Genomic DNA, 23,825 nt, shown 5'->3' with positions numbered 1-23,825 from the left:
GCCCTACGTACCAGGATAGCTCCCCTTTTGCTTGACGGGAGTTACAAGGCCGACTGGATCATACAGCCCTGACACTTGGCTCAGCAGTGCTTGCCGAGTCAGGGGGTTGGGCGTTTTGGCTCTTATCTGCTCCTGCAGAAGGTTTTGGCCGAGTCTCATCTTTTTCTCTCTCCTTGAGAGGTTTATTTCCACTATGACATGGAGTTTGTCCTCTTCTATCATGTATCCAACGCTGAGTAATTTATTATCCTCGGCTCGCATCTGGTTTGGTAAGACCATGGTCTTTTCCACACCCTTTTCCAGCTTGTCACTGCACTCTTTCCTCCCACTTTACTCAGAATAGACCTAAGGTTTGAGCTCGAACCCTCCAGCTTTCAGAATCTGTTGCACATTCGCTGTGATGGTTTAACAGCTAGTTTAAGTCATTGTGGGACGTGAGAATGTCATCAACGTAGCTGTCTTCTTGAATAACCTTCCGTTCCTCTTTGAGGTGAGTGAAAGGTGGGAGGTTGGCAGTTTCACGCATTGCAAGCTTTGCGATGCATCCTGCTGGCTTGTCACCGATGTTTACCCTGGTGATTGCATATTCCCCCAGCTCTTCGTCCTCTGAATCACGCCAAAGGAATCTATGCAGGTGCATCTCCTTTTCTTCCAGCCAGACTGAGTTATACATCTTTTTTATGTCCCCCAGAGCAGCATGCACTCCAACCCTGAATCTCAGAAGCACTGCACGAATCTGGTTGAGGACATCGGGGCCTTTCATCAGTAGGTCGTTCAGGCTCACACCTCTGAACTTTTGACTACTGTTCCAAAGAAGTCTCACAGGGGTTGTGACAGAGTGGGGGTTTGGAGCAATGAGGTGACTCACATACCATACTGGCCCATGCCAGCTGATCACTGTGTCTCTGGATAACTTGGTTGCAGCTTTCCGATGTATCATGTCATGGACTTGAGCAGTATAGGCGACTTTCCATTCAGCTTTTTTGGCCAGTTGCTTTTCCGTCCTGAGGAATGTTGCCTCCACAATCCTTTTATTGTTCGGCAGGGAGTCTGGGTCCTCTACCCATGGATATCTGGTATGCCAGTGTGGTTTTTTTCTGTGGGCGTCTCCTGTGACGTAGGTGAGACCATCTTTCACCACTTGGAGTTCTCGCTCTTCAGCAAGAGTAATTTCTTTGCCACCCGGCTGACAGTTCCCACAGCGGCAGCCTTCACACTTTGGCTCACATCCTGCACCAATGCTGCCCCATCTCCACCACTTTAAAAAGTCTTGGTTGGTGGCTGAAGTGCTTGATTCACAGAGCTGGATGATGCCTTGATTTTTTGCCAGCGGATGCTCTGGGACCATGCTGGTGAGTTTTTCCTCATATCTTGCAGCCGCTGCTCTCATCGACCTTGCGAAGTGTGTCTGGGACATGTGGGCTGACACGGTGAGTTCTTCAAAGAGTTCAGGATGCGTTCCTCCCACTGTTCTCCCCAGTGGGCCGTCCCACAGCACAAGGTCTCCAACAGCTCTGATCCTCTGTGGCGCTAGCTGACCTTCTTTGTGGCTAATGAGCAGACTTATTTCTTTAGGTCTCCGGAGTTCATCTAGCGGTACATCTGGGAAGAATCTCTGGAGCTGCTTTGGTGCCACATGTTTGTGTATCTCTGCAATGCTGTCAAGTCCAAAACACACCAATTGGTGGGCTCTGAGAGTGCCTTTTGCTGTTTTCACTCTGATCTTGAGGAGGTATCGTTTCGTCTCTACACAAACCTCCATGCCCCCAACTCCATGGACGACAAGTGTGACTTCTTCATTTTTGAGGTTTAGCCTGCTTGCAGTCTTGTGGGTTATGTAATTGGTGTCAGAAGCCAAATCGATTAATGTTCCAATTTTCTGCCCAGCGTTTGCTGTGACCTCAACAAACATCATCAGTACTGGCAACTCTTGAAGTCCGCTTTCCCCTAAAAGGCTTGGTTGGTCTTTGACAGTATTGAAAGCCCTGGATGCAGTATTGGAAACCACATTTCGGCATTGGTTTGCCAATTCAGGTGAGAGGTCCCGAAGGAATCCTCCTGCTCCTCTGTGTACTTCCTCCTGCCTTTATCCCCTTCCGGACCAAACCTGCTCCTCTTCTGACCCTCGCTGCTTTTCTTTGCCTCAGCGTTGGGGCACAGGTTGAAGTGGTGCTCAGGAGTATCTGCATCCTTGCAGTCCTGGTTTCTGCTCAGAAATCCAGGTTTGCACTGTGAGCCATCGCCATGAACCTCCAAACATCTCTTGCATGCTCCCAACCTTTGTACTGCAGCTCTCTTCTCTGCTAGTTTCCGTGCTCGGAACTGAATGAAAAAATAGATCTTCCTCTTACATTTACATTTAGGGCATTTAGAACGCTTTTATCCAAAGCGACTTACAATAACTACATTTGTTATAAGAAGTGCATCAATATATCGCTGTCGGTACAGAACGGATGTTCATAGAACCAAGTGCAAGTACAACAATCGCTGGGCTAACCAATTCCCCGTGTTACAGCCATGATAGCAGCTACTGCAGTTGCTACACAGTTAAGTACTATAGTACAATACAATACAATACAGTGTACAGTGGTGGCCAGAAGGGGGAGGGTGGCTATGCAGTGTCGAGGTGGACTCTGAAGAGGTGAGTCTTGAGTCCTTTTCGGATGATAGTGAGCAACTCTGCGGTCCTCTTGTGATTTACATCACTGCAGACCACACACCCTTCTTGGTCGTTGCTTGATTTGGTTAACTTTGTTCCGGCATATCTTGGCTCCACCTTGGTTTCTCTCTTGCTTTGCTCTTCCTCCTTCAGTTGCTCAAGCTGTTCATATATGCTCTCCTGGTCTTTGAGGAATGCCAAGAGACTGTCGAACCGATTTCTTGATGTCACATAATTTCTTTTGTCAGCTGCATACACAAGCCATTCCTTCTTGAGTGTCTCCAGGAGTTTACTTTCAATGGACTTAGTCACAAGGGGATTTTTAATAACACCTGTGGCTCCAAGGTCGCTCAAATCTTGAAGTGCTTTTCCCACAGCTTGAATTAAGTCAACGATTTTCCGTGGCTGGTGACTTTTGACAGCTGGCATCTTCTGTATCTCCTCCACTATTTCTATGGCAATGGATGTTTGGTTGCCGTATGGGTTTTCTAGCACACGAAAGATGTCATCAGACGTGTTGTAAGCCGTGAGCCGAAGGTCTCGTGGGATTTTATCCTCCAGGCTGTCTAGTAGCTGGACCTTTTTCACTTAATTTGAGCCAGTTGGCTCCCCCTGACTCTGCAGCGCTTCCCAGTCCTTTTTCCACCTGTGAAAATCACGTTTGATGCCACCAAACTTGGGGAGTTCTGTTGGCTTTAACATGATGGTTGGTATGCGATAATAAGATGTAGCTCCCACCTGGTCTTGTCTTTCAGTATCCTTCTTTATGGTTGCTTGTATGAAGTCAGCCTTTCTGGAGACCACCAAGGGGACGTGCAGTTCGAGCCCTCTCACATGACTCTGTGGCTCCTTCTGAGTCTCTGGTGGGGCCCACTGTTTCCACCGGCCATGCGGATCCTTTGCTGTCACTGCCAACCCTTTCAGTTGGTCCAGTGTGAATTCATACGCTTCCTGGTTAATGTTCGGTTGCACAGCACTGACGCGTTCGCATGCTGCCTCTGCTGCTTGTAGTGCTATAGACATTTCACTACTTCCGAAACTGACCCAAAGAGTCTCCTGGATCAACCTCTTGACCTCCTTCAGCTTCTCTTGGCACTCATTTGTAGTTTTTTCCAGGTCGGCTTTTTGCTGCTCAGTTAACATGAATTCATCCGTTTCCAACTCTGCTTCGAGATCTGCAATAAAGCCAGCTTCCAGCTCATCATTTGCCTCCATGACGTTCTCTTCTACTGCCTTGAGTTTGCTGAAACTGTCTGAGTTTTTCTTCAGGCATGTCTGTATGTGACCGGGTTACATTGTTGACCAGATGGGAAAAACACTCTTTTGGCTGTAGTTCTTTCAAGTTTCAATTGTTCAACTGATTTTCCAGCTTCTTGAATAGCCATGTTTACTTTTATTTTAAGGTTCTTTAACTGTGAATTTGAAAAGTGGAGGTAGGTGCAACTCTCCAATGGTGCCTTTAATGTTGCTTATGGTTCTTTAATGTTGCTTTATGCTCCACTTCTTTTCCTTTCCAGGATTCCAGGTTTTTGCTCCTAATGTTCCAGCTTTAAGCCCCTGTACTTTTTCCTGGCAAGCTTTATGTTACGTTTATCACTGCCGTACCATAAAGCTGCCCAGGAAAAAGTACAGGAGCTTAAAGCTGGAACAGATGGATAGATATTTTTGCACTAAGTTTGCGTCTTCTCTCTTCACTTCCTTATGTAGATGTTGTGTGCCGCCTCTTTTATAGCCTTCAGCACAGGGACTGCTATACAGGAAAATACCTACCAGAGCTTGAAAATCTAAAAAAGGAAGTTAAACTTGAAATCGCAAGAGCAAAGCGGAGCTATAAAGAAAAACTGGAGGTTCAATTAGGGAACAATAATTTAGACTCTGCTCGGGATAGCATGAAAACCATATAGACACAAAGGAAATAAGGAATTCTAAATTGGTGCTGGATGGGTTAACCAAAACAAGTTTTGTCTGAGGTTTGACAGACCAACATTTTAGGATGCCATTTTAGAGCAAAAAAACGACTTACGGCAGAGCTCCCCAGCGCCCTTTAATTTGCATGCTGTAGTAGAAACCTTCAGACACTCAAAGGTTAAGAAGAGCCCCGGCCCAGATAAGATAGGGGGTCGCCTGCTCACTTTGTGTCCTGAACAACTTGGTCCAATATTTTATCACATTTTTAAGCACTCCCTGAGCTAACAGAGTCCCCAACATTTGGAAAAATTCTACTATTGTAACAGTGGCCAAAATCACTCGCCCTAAGGTTCTAAATGATCTTAGACCAATTGCTTTGACCTCATTGGCGATGAAATGCTTTGAAAAACGAATGAAAATGGTGCTCCTTATCAAAACAGAGAATCTCTTGGACCCACAACAATTTCTTATAGGGCCAGGCGAGGGGTTGAGGATCCTACAGCCGGTGTTGGGAAAGTTCATTTTCTACATGGTTTCTCAACGGGGGCGTTCGCACAACCTAGGGGGGTGCTGGGCAACCTGGCTATTTTTTTTACTTTCATGGTTTTCAAATATTTTTGGTGCAAAAATAGGCTACCTGAAATAAATACCATTTTCATTCATGGGTTTCTAACCCTATTTCATTTTAATGAAATCCCAGCAGGAGAGAGCTTTTCTCTTCCTGCTCCTTGAATTAAGGAGGACAGGTGTCTTCCAACGCCCTGAAGGGGCTTATTTTCGATAATGACCGGCGACGTTCAATACATTATCCCGCTTTTTACACGGCTACTTGCCAAATCGAAAAAATATCTTCACACGGTGTGTCTTTTTACAATTACCATTTGTAGTGTTGAAAAGCAGAGACATAGTCCACCAAAGACGTTGACGTCGCCTAGCAACCAGACACCCTGGTGTAACAGTGGTCCTACAGTGCGGTTCGTACACGTCCGGACTCCCGTTACATCAACTATCATCATGATCTCTATGGTTACATTTATTTAAAAAACATCCAACAAGGCATCCAAAGATCCGGCATACTTCAAGTTTCTGAGGGATCAGCATTCAAGGCGTCCCAGAATCAAACACCGTGTTCGCCCGGAACATCAATCAAAGTAAAAGCGGGTTGTTGGCGTCTTACAATATAGCTTTATTATTTGCTAAGTCTGGCCTGCCGTTCACTGTAGGTAAGCCTCTGGTAATTCTGGAAATAAAAGGGGCTATCTCCACAGTCAAGGAGCGCCAGTCATCAAGGCCATCCCGCTCAGCAATGATACTGTTGCCCGGCGCATACGGGAGATGTCGCTCGACACTGAGCAGCAGCTGTGTCCCACCTTACGTGGGCGTCACCTTCAGCATCCAGCTTGATGAGACAACAACTGCCGACGACAGTGCCACATCCCGGTGACAAACATTGCCTGTGGCACGAACGGAGCGCCGGCTATGGTCGGCAGATACCGCGGATTTGCGACGCTCCTGAAGAAAGAGGTCTTACAGTGCTTACCGTGCACTGTGTACTTTACCGTCACAACTTGGTGGCAAAAAACATCTCTGACTCAATCCATCAGTCCCTTGATGTAGCGGTCAAATCCATAAATAAAATAAAAGCCCATGCTCTTAATGACTGGCTCTTCAGGCAGCTTTGTGGAGAAAATGAAGTCTTTTCAGCGCCTGCTTTTTCATCCAGAGGTGCGCTGGCTCTCCAAGGGCTGTGTGAGCTGTTCCCCTCGGTCCTCGAATTCCTGGAGAAGGCCGATGCGACTTTGAAAGACCACCTATGGTCCTGCCGCCACGATGTCTTCTATCCTTCGGACTTCTTTGGGAAGACAAACGAGTTGTCGCTGAAGCTCCAGGGGGATGGTGTGATTCTCATCCATTCGAGGGCCAACATACGCAGTCTTCTTGCAAAGCTGGAGCTTGTTGGAAAAAATTTGAGCTGGCTTAAATTTAGCAACTTTCCACAGCTTACCATGGTAGGCTAATAATAAATTATTAGGCTACCATTAATCATTCTTTTCAGAAAATAGCCTAGGCTACACATTAAAATAACTTACTGTACTTACATTCAGGTGTTGGATGAAATGACTGATGGCCATCAGCTGGTTTACACGGACCACTTGAAGGCAGTCAATGCAGATATGGAGGTCCGTCTCAGAGATCTGGACCAGCTGGCCGTCCCCGATTGGGTGATGGAGCCACTCCAACACGATGCCGCCAGCAGTAAGGAGGCTAGCCAGGAGAGCCTAATTGACCTCCAAATTGACGCCGAGGCAATGGCAACATTCTGTACTTCGGGTTGGCGAGCGTTGTTGCTCATCAATGGCCAGTGATTCCCTCAGTTGTGGGAGAGAGTCCACCTTCTGCTCCTCGCTTTCCCCACGTCCTTTCTTGTAGAGCAGGGCTTCAGCCAAGCTCTGCACATGGAGTCAAAGTACCGCAACTGCCTAGACCTGGCTAAAGGCTCAATTCCACCAGAGGCGTACGCGCCGCGGGACGGCTGCGCCGCGGTCACCGCTGCTGATCGCTTCCACTCTAATCAATGAGACCATTTCCACCGGGCGCGCCGCGGAACGTTTCAGCAGCGTCCCAGGAGCGGCGTGCTGCGCCGCGGCGCTATCTTTCCGTCCAATTCTATTTTTGCCGCAAGCCGTTGCTGAACCGCATCAATTTCGACAGAGCAGGTCGAGCAGGGCAGGAAGTGAAAAGTAAAAGCCATAGAGCATCCGGCCAATTTTCTAAATAATATACAATACTCAGCTCATGTAACTTCACATCAACATTATTACGTCATGACCGGTGGCACCAGGTCAGCAGTCAATCATTCAAAGGGTCTCAGAGGGTCGGCAACATGGACGACGAGAGACTCATTGTCGAAGTTCAGCAACATGAAGTCATTTATGTACCAAATCATCCTTTTTATAAGGAAAATGTCAGAAAGGACAAAGCGTGGCATTTAATTGCAATAGTTTTGGGAGTGGAAGGTGAGTACATTAGGTTTAGGATTATCGCGTGATCTCGTGATCTCGCGTGAATACGGCTGGCTCGCAAGGCAGCGCTACGCTGCCGTTACGCGCCCGGTAGGAATGGATGCAGGGCAGAGGACGCAGCCGTACCACGGCGCAGCCGTTCCGCGGCGCGTACGTGTCCGGTGGAATCCCAGTGTAACTCTCGCGCTCTCTGGTTGAAATTGACCTCACAATGTCAAGACGCTGGCAGCGGGCCACCAAGCACAGGGCTCTCACTAATTTTGTTTTAATAGCCCATTTTCCTCATTCCTCTTGCTGTTGTGCAGTTCCAGCTGCTCTGAGCATAGTCTCCACAAAAAGAAAGTTGCATTTAAAATACAATACCTAGTTAGGCCTCACGCACGCGATCTGGTTTGTGATAGTTAACTGTTGACTTGATTATTCAGGTGACGTGCATATGTTGGTCACGTGATGTGCACATGATTTTTGTTGACACGTCTTGTAGCCTACATTTAATGTTCCTTTTGATTTAAAAAACTACATTACAGCCAATGCTGATTTGGTTGTGTTTTTTTTCTCATCCAACCAACCTACTATTGCTTATAAAAGTGTTTTTATTTAAGCAGCGAGTGTGAGTGGGGTTGGTAATGGATATAGCCTACCCACGGGCGGGGGGCGGGCAGACGCCAGAGGATCACACTAGTAGCAGCTGCAGCTTTCACCTCTACAGTATATTCTCAAACATGAGGAAATACTTGCTGCTTGAATGTTCATTTTTAATGAGGAATTATTATAAGAAAAACAGGACAGTAGACCTTACGGTGCAAAAATATTTTTCATTTCCGTACATATTAAAAATTAATACTGGAATCCTGGAAAAATATACCAGGCAGGTTCAACAAACAAGTTACATGAACCGTAAAGTAACCATTCTAATGACACAAACTTAGGTAGAAAATTTAAGGTTGAACTTGAAAGTGCAATATTCAAAGTGCAAAACATTTCAACATTATCAAGTCACTTTTAATTTTTTCGGCTTGTTTGCCCAATGAATAAGTAAAGCAAAACATTAACTTAAAAAGAGTCAGTCAGAGTCCAAAGCCATGGACAGTGCTCCCACTTTCTGACCAGTGAATAAAAATCCCTTAACTGAATGAATACCACTGGTTACATTCCACATAAATAACTAAAGTAATAATAATAAAAAAAAAGTCAACGTGTGCAGGGCCATGGACGGTGTTATTATCTGTCCAGTCCCTTATCTGAATGAAGATCCTCTGTCATTGGTCACAGTGGTCTCTCCCTGGTGGATCTGCTGTTTTTGTCCTCCTGTAAAAGAAAGACACAGGTATGCTCTGTTATTTGTATGCAGCTCACCTCTGCACATCAATATGGTCAACTCCATTGGCAATTCTATATCCCAATAAACCGATCACAACAATTTTTAATATACCTTCAAAACTTTTTCTTGGCATTCAAGATCAGCTGCTTCTCAAAGTTGGAATCTCCCAGCTGAATGAGATTTTAACATCATGATTAATATGGCAAAAATGGTAACAGTATTCTGTATTAAAGGAATTGTGAACTGAGGCAATCACTGAAATAATTTGAAAAAAAAAGTATTTGGAAAACCAGAACTAGAATAATATCAAAAACCTATACGAAACCTATTTATAATCCGGTAAATTATAGTGTATTACTGTGTAATTACCACTGGTAATAAGAAGGTAAATACAGAGGAATTACAGCTGATGTACTAGTAAAGTAAAACCTATAAGAACTATAATTTGAGGCTGGGTATTTACTGTACTTATTACCAAAGAATAATAGGTAACCCTTCCTTTTACAGTCCCCTAATTACTAGGTATTTACCCGGTACATACATGGTAAATCATAGTGTATTACTGGGTAATTGCCACTGGTAATAGGAAGGTAAATACAGAGGTAGTTACCCGGTAAATACATGGTAAATCATAGTGTATTACTGGGTAATTACCACTGGTAATAAGAAGGTAAATACAGAGGAATTATCCGGTAAATTATAGTGTATTACTGTGTAATTACCACTGGTAATAAGAAGGTAAATACAGAGGAATTACAGCTGATGTACTAGTAAAGTAAAACCTCGACTATTACCAATCAACTCAACTAAGTAGCGTGTAGTTTGAACTGTTTTAGGTTGGTAATAACTCCGATAATGTGTACTTCCTAGGAAATTAGGCAACCAATTCTTATAAACACCTATTATCCAAGGTTTATGTTGGTAACAGCCCAAATGTAATGATGTACTATCTAGAAATTAGCATAGTGCTTTCCAATAAAATACATTTTCTTAGTTATTATTCATAGCTACACCCATTTAGAAAGGGTTTATTCGATTTACCACAATGGAATTACTTACCTGGTAACAACCTCTGCAGGAACAGTTTTCCTCTAGTGTCATGGTACATCTTCTTAAATACTGGGTACGAAGCCATTTGTTTCCATGGTATTACCAGGTTCTTACCATATATTTATAATAGATTCCATTATCCATGCAGTCAACACAAACATGTACGTTCTGCGACGTTACCAAGTAAAACACGACAATTTACCCAGTAATTAAGCTGAAACTGTACTGTAAAAGGAAGCCTCGTTTATTTCCATGGTATTACCAGGTTCTTACCATATAATTTGTAATACATTATTCCCTTTTCCATGCAGTCAACACAAACTTGTACCATGTACGTTCTGCAACGTTACCAAGTAAAACACGACAATTTACCCAGTAAGTAAGCTGAAACTGTACTGTAAAAGGAAGCCTAGTTTGTTTCCATGGTATTACCAGGCTCTTACCATATAAGTTGTAACTGGTTATTCCCTTTTCCATGCAATCAACACAAACCATATATGTTCTGCAACATCGTTCACCAGTAGTTAAGCACTTTAATTGTTGTTATAAAACCCCAAACCACTGTTGATGAAAGGCATATTAAAATTAAACAAAATCAAAGGCTTATCTTTCAAACAATGCATATCTCACAAACAGGCACTGAACACTGAAGAAATCTGACAAAAAAAAGAGCCGTCCACATCAACTCAATTTAAATGTTACTGATGGTGTTTTCATAAAACACATGACATTGTTATGGCAAGTGACCACAAGGAAGACTGCTTCAACCTCTTCAATTTGAATAAGCGGTGAATGCCATGCAGCAATCTGCCTATGGGAGCATCTTTGTGGTCATTCGCAAACCAATGAGTCCACTCGATGAATGAGAGATGACTCTTTAGTGTCTTCTCTGTGAGGTATCCCAGCAGTCTCCACATCTGGGATTTGAAGGCTGACCAAGACCTGACCAGGTACCTCCAAATCTTCCCTTCCATACTGTAATAAAGAATCAGAAGACAAGAAAATAAACATTAGGACTGTCAATTAATGAACATTTCTAGAACATGTAGAACTCAAAGATTATTTTGTTTATTAGTTAAAAAAGGATGCTGATCCTCTGGCCAGTGTTTGGTCATATTGAAAAGAGAAAAAGGCATAGCCATAAATACAGTTAATAGGACGGGAGGGGACAGGCTGTTAGCTCCGGTTAGCACTTTAGCATCGAGCTAGCGGAGCTTCTGTCATTCAAATAACTCGGACATGTTGTTTAAAACCTATAACACCCAATTTATTAAAATATCCAGATTTAATCGGGCTCTCTCCCATAAGTACAGTTAATAGGACGGGAAGAGACAGGCTCTGTTAGCCCCGGTTAGCGCGATGCTAAAGAGCAGCTCTACCGGAGCATGCCACCTCAACAGGTGCAAGTTAGCCTCCGGTTTGATATTCGCCGGATATTCGGTTTACCACCCAATCGGATTCATCAACATAAGTGCAGTACATTACGGGCTTAGTATGTTGAGGACGGTTTAGGACACCGTATCACAAACACATGTTGGCGCCATCGATGTCTGTGCAACAACGTCATTTACGTTCTGGCTGCTACCTGTTTTAGGGACCGTCAGCAAGTTACACTCACCGACTGGTGGCAGAGACGTTACCATGGAATTGTTTGAGGAAATTAATCACACAAATATATTGCAATATAGTTAATCATAATGCAGTTAATAGTTTAATATTCGACAAAAATCGACTAAACTATATTTGAAATTATTAATTGCATCCCGTTTAACAATAATGCAATATATTAGCAAAGTTACCTGCAGTAAGTAGCAGCCCACCATTGGCAACTACTACTACAATCAGGTGACAAAATGTATTTTTTAGTGATTTTTATGTTATTTTATATGATTGATTTCCAGAAACAATTCCATGGTAACGTCTCTGCCACCAGTCGGTGAGTGTAACTTGTTGACGGCCCCTGAAACAGGTAGCAGCCAGAACGTAAATGACTTTGTTGCACAGACATCGATGTCGACAACATGTGTTTGTGATTTTCGCGATACGCCGTCCTAAACCGTCCTCAACATACTAAGCCCGTATTGTATTGCACTTATGTTGATGAATCCGATTGGGTGGTAAACCGAATATCCGGCAAATATCAAACCGGAGGCTTACTTGCATCTGTTGAGGTGGCATGCTCCGGTAGAGCTGCTCTTTAGCATCGCGCTAACCGGGGCTAACAGAGCCTGTCTCTTCCCGTCCTATTAACTGTACTTATGGGAGGTACCTGGTCAGGTCTTGGTCAGCCTTCAAATCCCAGATGTGGAGACTGCAGGGATACCTCACAGAGAAGACACTAAAGAGTCATCTCTCATTCATCGAGTGGACTCATTGGTTTGCGAATGACCACAAAGATGCTCCCATAGGCAGATTGCTGCATGGCATTCACCGCTTATTCAAATGGAAGAGGTTGAAGCAGTCTTCCTTGTGGTCAGTATCAGTACAGTTTCAGCTTAATTACTGGATAAATTGTCGTGTTATACTTGGTAACGTCGCAGAACGTAGATGGTACAAGTTTGTGTTGACTGCATGGAAAAGGGAATAATGTATTACAAATTATATGGTAAGAACCTGGTAATACCATGGAAATAAACGAGGCTTCCTTTTACAGTACAGTTTCAGCTTAATTACTGGGTAAATTGTCGTGTTTTACTTGGTAACGTCGCAGAACATACATGGTTCAAGTTTGTGTTGACTGCATGGAAAAGGGAATAATGTATTACAAATTATATGGTAAGAACCTGGTAATACCATGGAAACAAACGAGGCTTCCTTTTACAGCACAGTTTCAGCTTAATTACTGGGTAAATTGTCGTATTTTACTTGGTAACGTCGCAGAACGTACATGGTACAAGTTTGTGTTGACTGCATGGAAAAGGGAATAATGTATTACAAATTATATGGTAAGAACCTGGTAATACCATGGAAACAAACGAGGCTTCCTTTTACAGCACAGTTTCAGCTTAATTACTGGGTAAATTGTCGTGTTTTACTTGGTAACGTCGCAGAACGTACATGGTACAAGTTTGTGTTGACTGCATGGAAAAGGGAATAATGTATTACAAATTATATGGTAAGAACCTGGTAATACCATGGAAACAAACGAGGCTTCCTTTTACAGTACAGTTTCAGCTTAATTACTGGGTAAATTGTCGTGTTTTACTTGGTAACGTCGCAGAACGTACATGGTACAAGTTTGTGTTGACTGCATGGAAAAGGGAATAATGTATTACAAATTATATGGTAAGAACCTGGTAATACCATGGAAACAAACGAGGCTTCCTTTTACAGTACAGTTTCAGCTTAATTACTGGGTAAATTGTCGTGTTTTACTTGGTAACGTCGCAGAACGTACATGGTACAAGTTTGTGTTGACTGCATGGAAAAGGGAATAATGTATTACAAATTATATGGTAAGAACCTGGTAGTACCATGGAAACAAACGAGGCTTCCTTTTACAGTACAGTTTCAGCTTAATTACTGGGTAAATTGTCGTGTTTTACTTGGTAACGTCGCAGAACGTACATGGTACAAGTTTGTGTTGACTGCATGGAAAAGGGGATAATGTATTACAAATTATATGGTAAGAACCTGGTAATACCATGGAAATAAACGAGGCTTCCTTTTACAGTACAGTTTCAGCTTAATTACTGGGTAAATTGGTGTGTTTTACTTGGTAATGTCGCAGAACGTACATGGTACAAGTTTGTCTTGACTGCATGGATAATGGAATGTATCTATTATAAATTATATGATAAGAACCTGGTAATACCATGGAAACAAACAGCTTTGTACCAAGTATTTAAGAAGATGTACCATAACACTAGAGGAAAACTGTTCCTGCAGAGGTTGTTACCAGGTAAGTAATTCCATAGTGGTAAATCGAATAAACCCTTTCTAAATGGGTGCAGCTACGAATAATAACTAAGAAAAAGTATTTTATTGGAAAGCACTATGCTTATTTCTAGATAGTACATCACTAAACTTGGGCTGTTAACAACATAAACCTTGGATAATAGGTGTTTATAATAATTGGTTGCCTAATTTCCTAGGAAGTACACAATATCGGAGTTATTACCAACCTAAAACAGTTACAACTACACGCTACTTAGTTGAGTTGATGGGTAATAGTGGAGGTTTTACTTTACTAGTACATCAGCTGTAATTCCTCTGTATTTACCTTCTTATTACCAGTGGTAATTACACAGTAATACACTATAATTTACCGGATAATTCCTCTGTATTTACCTTCTTATTACCAGTGGTAATTACACAGTAATACACTATAATTTACCGGATAATTCCGTATTTACCTTCTTATTACCAGTGGTAATTACCCAGTAATACACTATGATTTATCATGTATTTGCTGGGTAACTACCTCTGTATTTACCTTCTTATTACCAGTGGTAATTACCCAGTAATACACTATGATTTACCGGATAATTCCGTATTTACCTTCTTATTACCAGTGGTAATTACCCAGTAATACACTATGATTTATCATGTATTTGCTGGGTAACTACCTCTGTATTTACCTTCTTATTACCAGTGGTAATTACCCAGTAATACACTATGATTTACCATGCATGTACCGGGTAAATACCTAGTAATTAGGGGACTGTAAAAGGAAGGGTTACCGAAAAATAATTATGTAATATAATCAGTTTATTCCTACCTGAATATGAGACCACCGATGCTGAAGAGCCTCTCTACTGCAGCGCTTGAGGTCAGGGCATTGTTGTGTTTTATGAACAGCCTTCTGAGCTTTGAAAACTGCATGTATTCATCCAACCCATCTGTGGTTGGGGTATCCAAATAGAGTGGCGAAGTCACACCCCTTCCGGTAGAGCCCATGGGACCTATGAGATCGAAAAATATGATTGGGTTTTAATGGAGAGAAAGTAATTATTTTCTGGTCCCAGTCTTTATATGCCCCGGATTACACATATGTTGTTTGTCGATTTAAATGATCATTTTTCATGTCAGGAGTTTGACCGTTTATTTAGCAATTGTTCAGTTAAAGGCTGTAGAGAAAACACAATTAGAAAGACTACATGTCTCGTATGCGACGTCACGCTCCTTGCGTCTGGCGTGGACAAGACCGTCAATCTGCATATCTGAAACTCTCCACATGCCCCGACTTATAATGACTTTTCACCTCTTTCGATCCTTTTATCCCCCCCTTGGAAAAAAGCAGGTGAAGAGGAGCGAGTGGAGAAGAGAGTTCGCCATGTCTGTACCGGAGTTCCAAGTGCGGGTGGTGACATATATCAATTGCGTCGAGAGCAGCGAAGAGCTGTAGTTCACAAAGCGGCCTCACAAAAATGTAACATTCTTAGCCTAACAATTTTTTCGCGAAATCTTTTAGTTTTCTTTGCATGAAAATTCTCATTTAAATACACAAAAAACATATGTGTGATCCAGGGCATATAAAGGCTGGGACCAGAAAATAATTACTTTCTCTCCATTGAAGCCCATTCATATTTTTCGATCTCATAGGTCCCGTGGGCTCTACCGGAAGGGGCGTGACTTTGCCACTCTATAGGTGTCCAGATTCTTCCTATTTTTGAATAACCTCCGTTTATTTGTTAAATCTGAAGAATGATGCTGCCGGATCTTTCTTGTCACGTTTACCACTGAACTGAGCTTGACCTGAGTCTCTTGCAGCTGAGTCATCAGAGGGTTGGAAATTCTCTTTTCAGCATCAATCTGTGCTGCATTTGTTTCTCCTCATCTTGGACCCAGTCTAGCTTGAATCTTGGCACCAGTATAGCTGAGAGTATGTGGTCCCTTTCCTCCAGAAGACTTCAAGATACTATTTATGAGGGGTCTGCATGTAATGACACCCTCTGCTGCAGTGGGCTTTTTGCTCTCTTCCAACAGGTCATTCATATGTCATTGTAGCTGCACAATAGTTGGAGCCAGGTAGCCAAGAAAGATGTTCTTCTCTGCTTGGAGGATGTTTAGTGCAAGTGCTAAAGGCCCCAATACATCCACACTTGTGCATGAATTCGACTTCCTGTGGAGAGAGTCTGCGAAAGCCAAACTCATCACTCAAAGTGTGCACAATAAGCTTGTCATGTAGGGGAGTGGCATCATTTTCAGGGGGGACCTCAGTCACGTTCATTCCTGCCTTGGTAGTTAGTGTTTGTGACAACAAAGCCAATCCCAAGCTTTTCCTCCACAACATCAGAAGCCTTTGTACTTGGCTTAACCAGGTTCCACAGAGCAGATAGGGATGATCCAGACCTGAGAGAGGCTCAGACTCCATCTGGTCATCTTCATCTGAGTTCTTACTGGTGGCAGCAAAGGCTGACACTTCAATGTCATCTTCACTTTCAGTTTCATCGAAGTGGACCACTGTCTCTGGCACTCCAGTATCAATAGCAATATCCATTCAAAAACAGTTGAATTCCTTGACAAAATTTGCAGCATTGTCTGTTACTGTACACACAACCTTGTTGTGAATACTTTGCTTCAAAGTTTTACTTCTGACAATAATTTTGCCAACACATCATGTGTATGTGCTCCTTTAATCCGCCAGAATGCTAGTACTGCAGAATATCTCTTAGATATATCAGTTTTGTTTAGTAATTGGACAGTGATGCCCATAAATGCCTTGTTCACAGCTGACTAGCCATCTGCTGTTGTGCACACAGCATCGATCTCAGACAGTTCAGTCTTAAGTTCACATGTTTCTTTTAAATTTCTTGATTAACAGTGTCTGTAGTTTTTTTTTGTCTATGGCACCTTTTTGGTAGCCTGGTTAACGCCAGACATTAATTTTCTCGTATTTGAGGCGTGGTTTACGATTGCCCGGAGCCGTTTATTGGGCACTACGAATGTCTATCATATGTGTCTGTACGTAGCTCATAGCGAATCAAAGCCTGTTTGTAGCAGGGCAAATACATCCTTCTTGGTAATGAAAGAGTTTAACACCGAAAGTTGCTCTTTATTTAAAAATAAACATGGGTTCTAAACTACTTAGAACACTATCTAAGGCTGCATCGAAAGGTAACGCGTCTGCTGCTATTTTGGATCTGTAAACGACAAGCTTCGCTGTGTTGCATAGACGTCGTCATGGTCTTGCTGTCCCTCCCCGTTCTGTGATTGGTCCCCTATCTCAGGCGAAAATCGGATCCATGGAATCCATGCTGCCCAGCAGCGCAAAATGAAATTGCGCGCAAGGCAGCATGGGTATACCCAGGCTACCTTTTTGGATGGCTGCAACCCCTTAATTAAGTTTATGAAAGCTGGGCTTTCCACTTTACTCAAAGGCTGCAGTTCTCTGACAATATACTACATCTCCAGGTTGGGAGATGAAAACGCAGGCACTACTGTACGCAGTTAATGGGATTTGGGTCGAGGTCGAGGATCTGTCTTAACTGTCTTTTGATTTTTTATACATATCTCACATACCTTGAAAGGCTAGCCGGGTGCTTTGGTTCATTCTGCCGTTTCAGGTTTGCTGTGGATGTGACTGAAGGGCGGATTTTCTTTTTGAAAGCCGGCAGGCAAAGTTTGCACAGAAATGTAAGATTGTTCCCATCCTCACCGACCTTGTCATACAACTCGTTTAAATGATCGTACGAGTATGACGCCTCCTTGCTGCTTTGTCACCTACATGCTGCTGTCGTAGCCATGCTGTTTATTTTTTTGAAGACACATGCGGCAGTGCGACACTGGTGGCTGGTGTTACCAGGCAGATAGGATGTTTTTCATATTTTTACATATTTAAGGACAATTCCAGTATTTAAAAAATCGAGCCCCCTTTCTGGTTTGTCTGGGAAGAAAAATAGTGGTTGAATCAAGTATCGTAGCGAAATACAGTTTCTATCGTGTTTTATTGCACATTTATCGCATTTTGTAAATCCAATTGATTTCTGTTGGAAGACTCGTTGCTCGTTGGCCGGAAATGGTTTCGCTCGGTTCTAGCCCTACTGTTGAGACGGAGAGCCGAGTGAAAAGGCTACAACCAAAAGTAAACAGCCCCCCTTTCCATTTCCGGCCAACAAGCAATGAGTCTTCCAACAGAAATCAATGGGATTTACAATATGCAATAAATGTGGAATAAAACACAACAGAAATTGTATTTCACTACGATACTTGATTTAAAACATCAAAAAAAAAAAAAACAACGAACACAACTAACCACTCGGTGAGCACATTTCTGATAACGAACGTTTAGGGTTGTTTTAAGGAAAGGTTTGTGCATACTCGTCATTCTGAAGCAGGTAGGGGCTAAATTAGCCAAATACCCGAGACAGGACCAATAGTCAACATTCGTTGCCAACCACTGTATTTCCAACCCGGTATCACGCAATTGCGTGCTCCTGCACACGAACGTTAATCTATTGAAGCGTGTTCCCGAGCACGATAGTCCGACTTTTTGCGTGTTACACAAAACGAAATGTAAACCAATGCATTCTGAATGGGAGTGTTCTAAGACAATTAACGTGCTCCACAAAACGGTACGAGAGAGAGAGAAAGAGAGAGCGGGAGGGACAGAGAGAGAGAGAGAGAGCGAGAGAGAGGCTTCAGAAAGGGTGTGCGCAGATAGTACAGTGCACCCTAGTTATGTTTATGCCAAAACCTATATATATAATTAGGCTGTGGAAATTGCAATAAGTTAAGAACACAACTTCGCACGTTGAGCACACAGCCGTGTGACTCGTTTATTTTGTAAAAAAGAAAACCGGAAAACAAAGCGTGCTGAAGGTAAACAAATCCAGCATGGTCTGTGACGTCATGAGACGCACGTAATCCTTAGGGACCGCGATCCCTGAACCACCAAGAACGTAAATGACATGCAGTAAACAACAACACAATTGAAAGAACAACACATAACGAAATACTGTAGGTGAATTATGTTACGGTCACTACAAGGCTATAATTATATTATTTAGCGTGTAATGAGACAATCTATAGCCAAATTGTCGAAGATGCCCGAGAATCTTCGGGGATATCAGCATGGGAAATCGGCGAATCAGACCCATGAAGGGGGGGGGGGGGGGACACGTTAGTTGAAGGGGGGGCGGGGGGGGACACGTTTGCTGAGGGGGGGGGAGACACGTTTGTAGGGGGGGGGCACGCTTGACAACGAGAGTTGGTTTTTATTGAACGAGACTTCAACACGGAACAGCTGCACGAAACGATGGTCACGTCACTCTCGGTGACGGTGTCGACAATAATGAACACACGAACAATGTTAATAGAACAACACACAACCACATAACATCCCGAACCCATTAACCCCACTTAATCCTAACAACAAAACAAGTTAACAAAAGCCCCATTTGTCAACTGAGAACCCCAATTCCCAGAATCCCCCGCGGCTCCGGAAAACGGCGTAGCTTATATTAATCTTTATTATCTGAATGGGAAATGCAATATTTTAGGACAGATACACCATTAAACGCGTTTCTAATGACTTTTCTAGCGAGAAATGTACATTTTCCTTACATAATCTTCAGTCAGTGAATGTGTATGATCTTTATTAATCTTTAATATCTGAATGGGAAATGCAATATTTTAGGACCGATTCACCGTTAAACGTGTTTATAATAAAATTTCTAGCGAGAAATATACTTTTTACTTGCATAATCTTCAGTCAGTGATTGTGTCTGATCTTTAGTTTTATAGTTATTAGGATTTGATCGGCTCGCTCGCATGTTTCAACGACGTCAGGTTGCTTTCGCTAAACTAGCAGCTCACGTGCTTCCTGCGTTTGTGTTATTAAACTGTTACTTTATGTAACTTTTAATGATATCATCTTGTTAGAAACACGTATATCTGAGAGCCAACCCAGTCGCCAAAAGCATACGTTGACAGTGTACTTTTCGTGAACACTGGATTACGTCGCATTTCAACATAAAATAGCGTGTTATACACACACACACACGCACGCACACGCACACACAAGCACACACGCACGCACAGACACACAGACACAGACACAGACACACACACACGCACACGGTGCATTTCGCTGCTAAAACAACAACAAAAAAATATTCCCTCAAATATTATTACTTTCAAAACGTTGGCCAAAATGGCCAATAATATCATTTTTTATTTGGGATGCTTCTAGGACATTTTGGGTGGATTTTGAACGGTATGTGGGCAGCACGTTTTTTGCAGGACCTGGCAACCCTGCGCTGTCGCCCAAGGTGCTGAAATGCTCCGGAATAGATATGGATCCACCATCCCCCCCCCCCCCCCCTAAATAAATAATATGGCAGAATAAAGAATAAATTCATGCATTATCATTAAACTTGAACATTCGTTTTTACAGTAGAGTGGTGGAGGGATGACATATGTTGGCCAACCCGGAAGTGAGCGTCGCCCTGTGTTCCCTTGACAAAAAGCCAACGGGTTTTTCCATTGGATTTTGGATTATTGCAGAAAAATTTGCATCTTTGAAGCACCTCCTCAAAAACTGAAAATAAATAAATAAATAAAAATAACCGTGCTCCAAAGAACAAAATGTAAACTAATGCATTCTGAATGGGTCACCATCATGGTTGCTATGGTGGTTGCTATCGACCGCCCCCTCTAATCCTTACATGGCTCTAAAAACCACGCGGCAAAGGAGCTGCCGTCAATTGTGTTGTTTTTGTCGTAAACTGGGGTCCGACGGTTAAAAAATAGACAGATATTCTGAGGTATCCTTAAAAGGCAGCTCGGATGTTTTTATTTTCTGCAGTTTAGACTTCTTCTATAACCTATTTTTTAAAGCAAAACACCAAGCTCATTGATTTAACGAGGCAGGGTTATTTGAAATAATTTATTAGGGGTCCAAGCCAACAGGTTGGATCCCTATTGTTTTTGTAGTGTTTTTTATTCTTACCCCCCCAAAAGTGGTACCACAGCCCAAACCGTAAATGGTGCACACGCGCCAATTGCATGACTAGATCCAGATCTGTTCGGACTAAGCAGACGACAAAATCCAGACATGCCGGTCCCTTGGTGGCGCTATAGCAAAGAATACGCGTTTGGGGCTATAACTCCCACACCGAACCTCCCACAGTCCAAAACGTTAGACACACAGATTCACTGGATTCATTCACAGATTCATTGCGTCCATAATTTTTTTTCGGAAAACCGCTAAACTGTATTTTCGCTACTCCTCCCACATATCTTGACCAATCAACACCAAACTTTGCACACAACGTCTTCAGACGCACACAAAAAAATAAATTTGAACACTTTTTTGATCCGACCTTCGACGACGAAACGGTAGTGTTTTGAATATTGGTTTATTAGCTAAATTAGACGTGGAAGATCAAAAATCCAAAAAAATCCAAAATTAGACATCGGATCGAGTCCAAATTGTACACACATGTTGGTGCTAACCTTAATGTCGTTCGATAAAAAAAAATATATATACTTGGTATACTTCCTACCAAGAAAGTGGTACCACAGCCCAAACCGTAAATGGTGCAGACACGCCAATTGCATGACTAGATCCAGGTCAGTGAAGACTACGCAGACGACAAAATCCAGACACGCCGGTCACTAGGTGGCGCTATACCAATACCACGCGTTTGGGGCTATAACTCCCACACCGAACCTCCCACATTCAAAACCTCATACCCACAGATTCACTGGAGTCTGCTGCATCTTTTGGCATAGGCCACGCCCATTTGCGTCTATAATTTTTTGTCCGCAAGATTGCGAAAACAGCTAAACTGCCTTTTCCCTACTCCTCCCACATTTCTTGACCAATCGACACCAAACTTTGCACACGACATCTTCAGACGCACACAAAAAAATTAATTTGAACACTTTTTTGATCCGACCTTCAACGACGAAACGGTATTGTTTTGAATATTGGTTTATTAGCTACGTTTTATGTCGAAAATCAAAAATCCCCAAAAAAACAAAATTAGACAAATTATTACGATCCAAATTTTGCACACATGTCGGCGATACCCTTAACGGCTTTCAATAAAAAATTGGGAATATTTCGCCATAAGGGGGCGCAATAATAACGAGGAGATTGTATATCTTCTAATTGGCCAAAGGAATGTTCTTCAAACTCAAGGGAAACAATCAAGGGGCAAACCCGAGTCTATATAAAAAATATGGCCAAGAATAATTAATGTGGGAGGGAGTTATTTGGAAAAGGAAAATTCTCTTCCGAAAATTACGCCACAAGGCTGCGCCAAAAACAACAACATTGTATATCTCCTAATTGGCAAATGGAATGTTCTGAAAACGCGTTTGGGGCTATAACTCCCACACCGAACCTCCCACAGTCAAAAACTTTATGTCCACAGGTTCACGGTAGTGTTTAACACATGCTTCGCGTTGTGCCGGCGAAATGCACATTTCTTGGACCCCTGCATAACTGCTTGCAGTTTTAGTTAAATAAATATTTGTGAGAGGTCATTCCTTCTCCTGAGTTTGCTTCCTATTTATGTCTAGTGTACACCCCTACAGTAACTGTCCAAAAGCATCCCCCCCCCCTCCCTCCCCATATGGATTTGGAGAGTTGTTGCCACGTCCCAGTGGTGGACGTATCATATATATGAATGAGGACATTCAATTATACTACAATGATCAATTAGGAGGCCGAAGCCCTAAAGGAAGTGACGCAATAGGTGACTGAGTTGAGAACATTTAAGTAAACTGTACCTTGGGGTCTCTTATATATCAAAGGGGGTTTCAAAGGACGCATACGCTTCAACCTGTGGCTCCAGCCCTACAGGAAATTACTCAGCAAGTGCTCCATCTCGTTGCACCTCACCCAGCAGCTCGCTTGCAATATTTCGGCCTGAAGTTATTCCCAGACCTACACCCTAACAGTCCAACATGCATATCTGAGAATCAGGCCTCTCTTCAAAAATGACAAAAAGTTATGAGAGAAATACACATTAACTTTTTGTTATCTCATAAGCGGCGTGGTGCCGGCTCCTTTTGACCATTTGACCCCAGACTTTAAAGACGTGGCCACAGGCCAGCTGTGTCTAAACACATTAAGCCACCAATGTACACCTCCATCCCACAAAAAATGGGGCCTAGAAACAGTGGCGTGGCATGGGGATTTCTTTTGAGGAAGCCAAGTGGATGTATTTAATGCAACTACAAGAGCTATTTGAGCGCCTGGTCATTTACCAGGACTTACACATGCCTGTAATCTGACACACACACACAAACACACACACACACACACACACACACACACACACACACACACACACACACACACACACACACACACACACACACACACCTCATTAAATTATACATTTTTTATAAATGCAACCCCTTCCCGACCGAAATGCACAAGCCGCTAATGGTCAAAGCATCGACAGGGCGGCTGTCGGCTATTTCAAGTTTCATGTTCACGTGTAACACGACTCACACAATCACAGTATTTGATATGATAAATAATATGTGGCTTTTTGATTTACCGTGCCTCTCGATTGCCCGGGACAAGTTGGCAAGGTCCACGAATCCTGTAGTGACCCAGGGATTGTTGAGGGAGCACGAATCCTTGTCAAAAAGAAGACACGGCCAGCAAAATAGTCGCTGAGGTTTGCTGCTGCCAGCTAGCCACTCCGTTTGCGTAGTTTTCTTCATTGAACGTCCGAAAGAAGCCTTGCTTTCTCTCAACGCGCAGTTTCAGCTTCGGTGTTGACCTGCCATCGGATTTTATTTTGATTCGCTGCTGTTGTGGTAGTTTGGTAAAATTATTTTTAAGTAAATAATCTAAATCTCCACCCTCCATAACTGCACTTGCTAAGTAGGCTACTCAAAAATGAAAACAATTCAAACATGCTAATTTCGCGCTATTTGTTTTGTTATAGTTTTT

Source organism: Gadus chalcogrammus, chromosome 16 (genome assembly GCF_026213295.1).
Source record: "Gadus chalcogrammus isolate NIFS_2021 chromosome 16, NIFS_Gcha_1.0, whole genome shotgun sequence".
Classification (NCBI taxonomy): Eukaryota; Metazoa; Chordata; class Actinopteri; order Gadiformes; family Gadidae; genus Gadus; species Gadus chalcogrammus.
The sequence above is the reverse complement of the archived record's forward strand: the minus strand, read 5'-3'. Positions refer to the sequence as shown.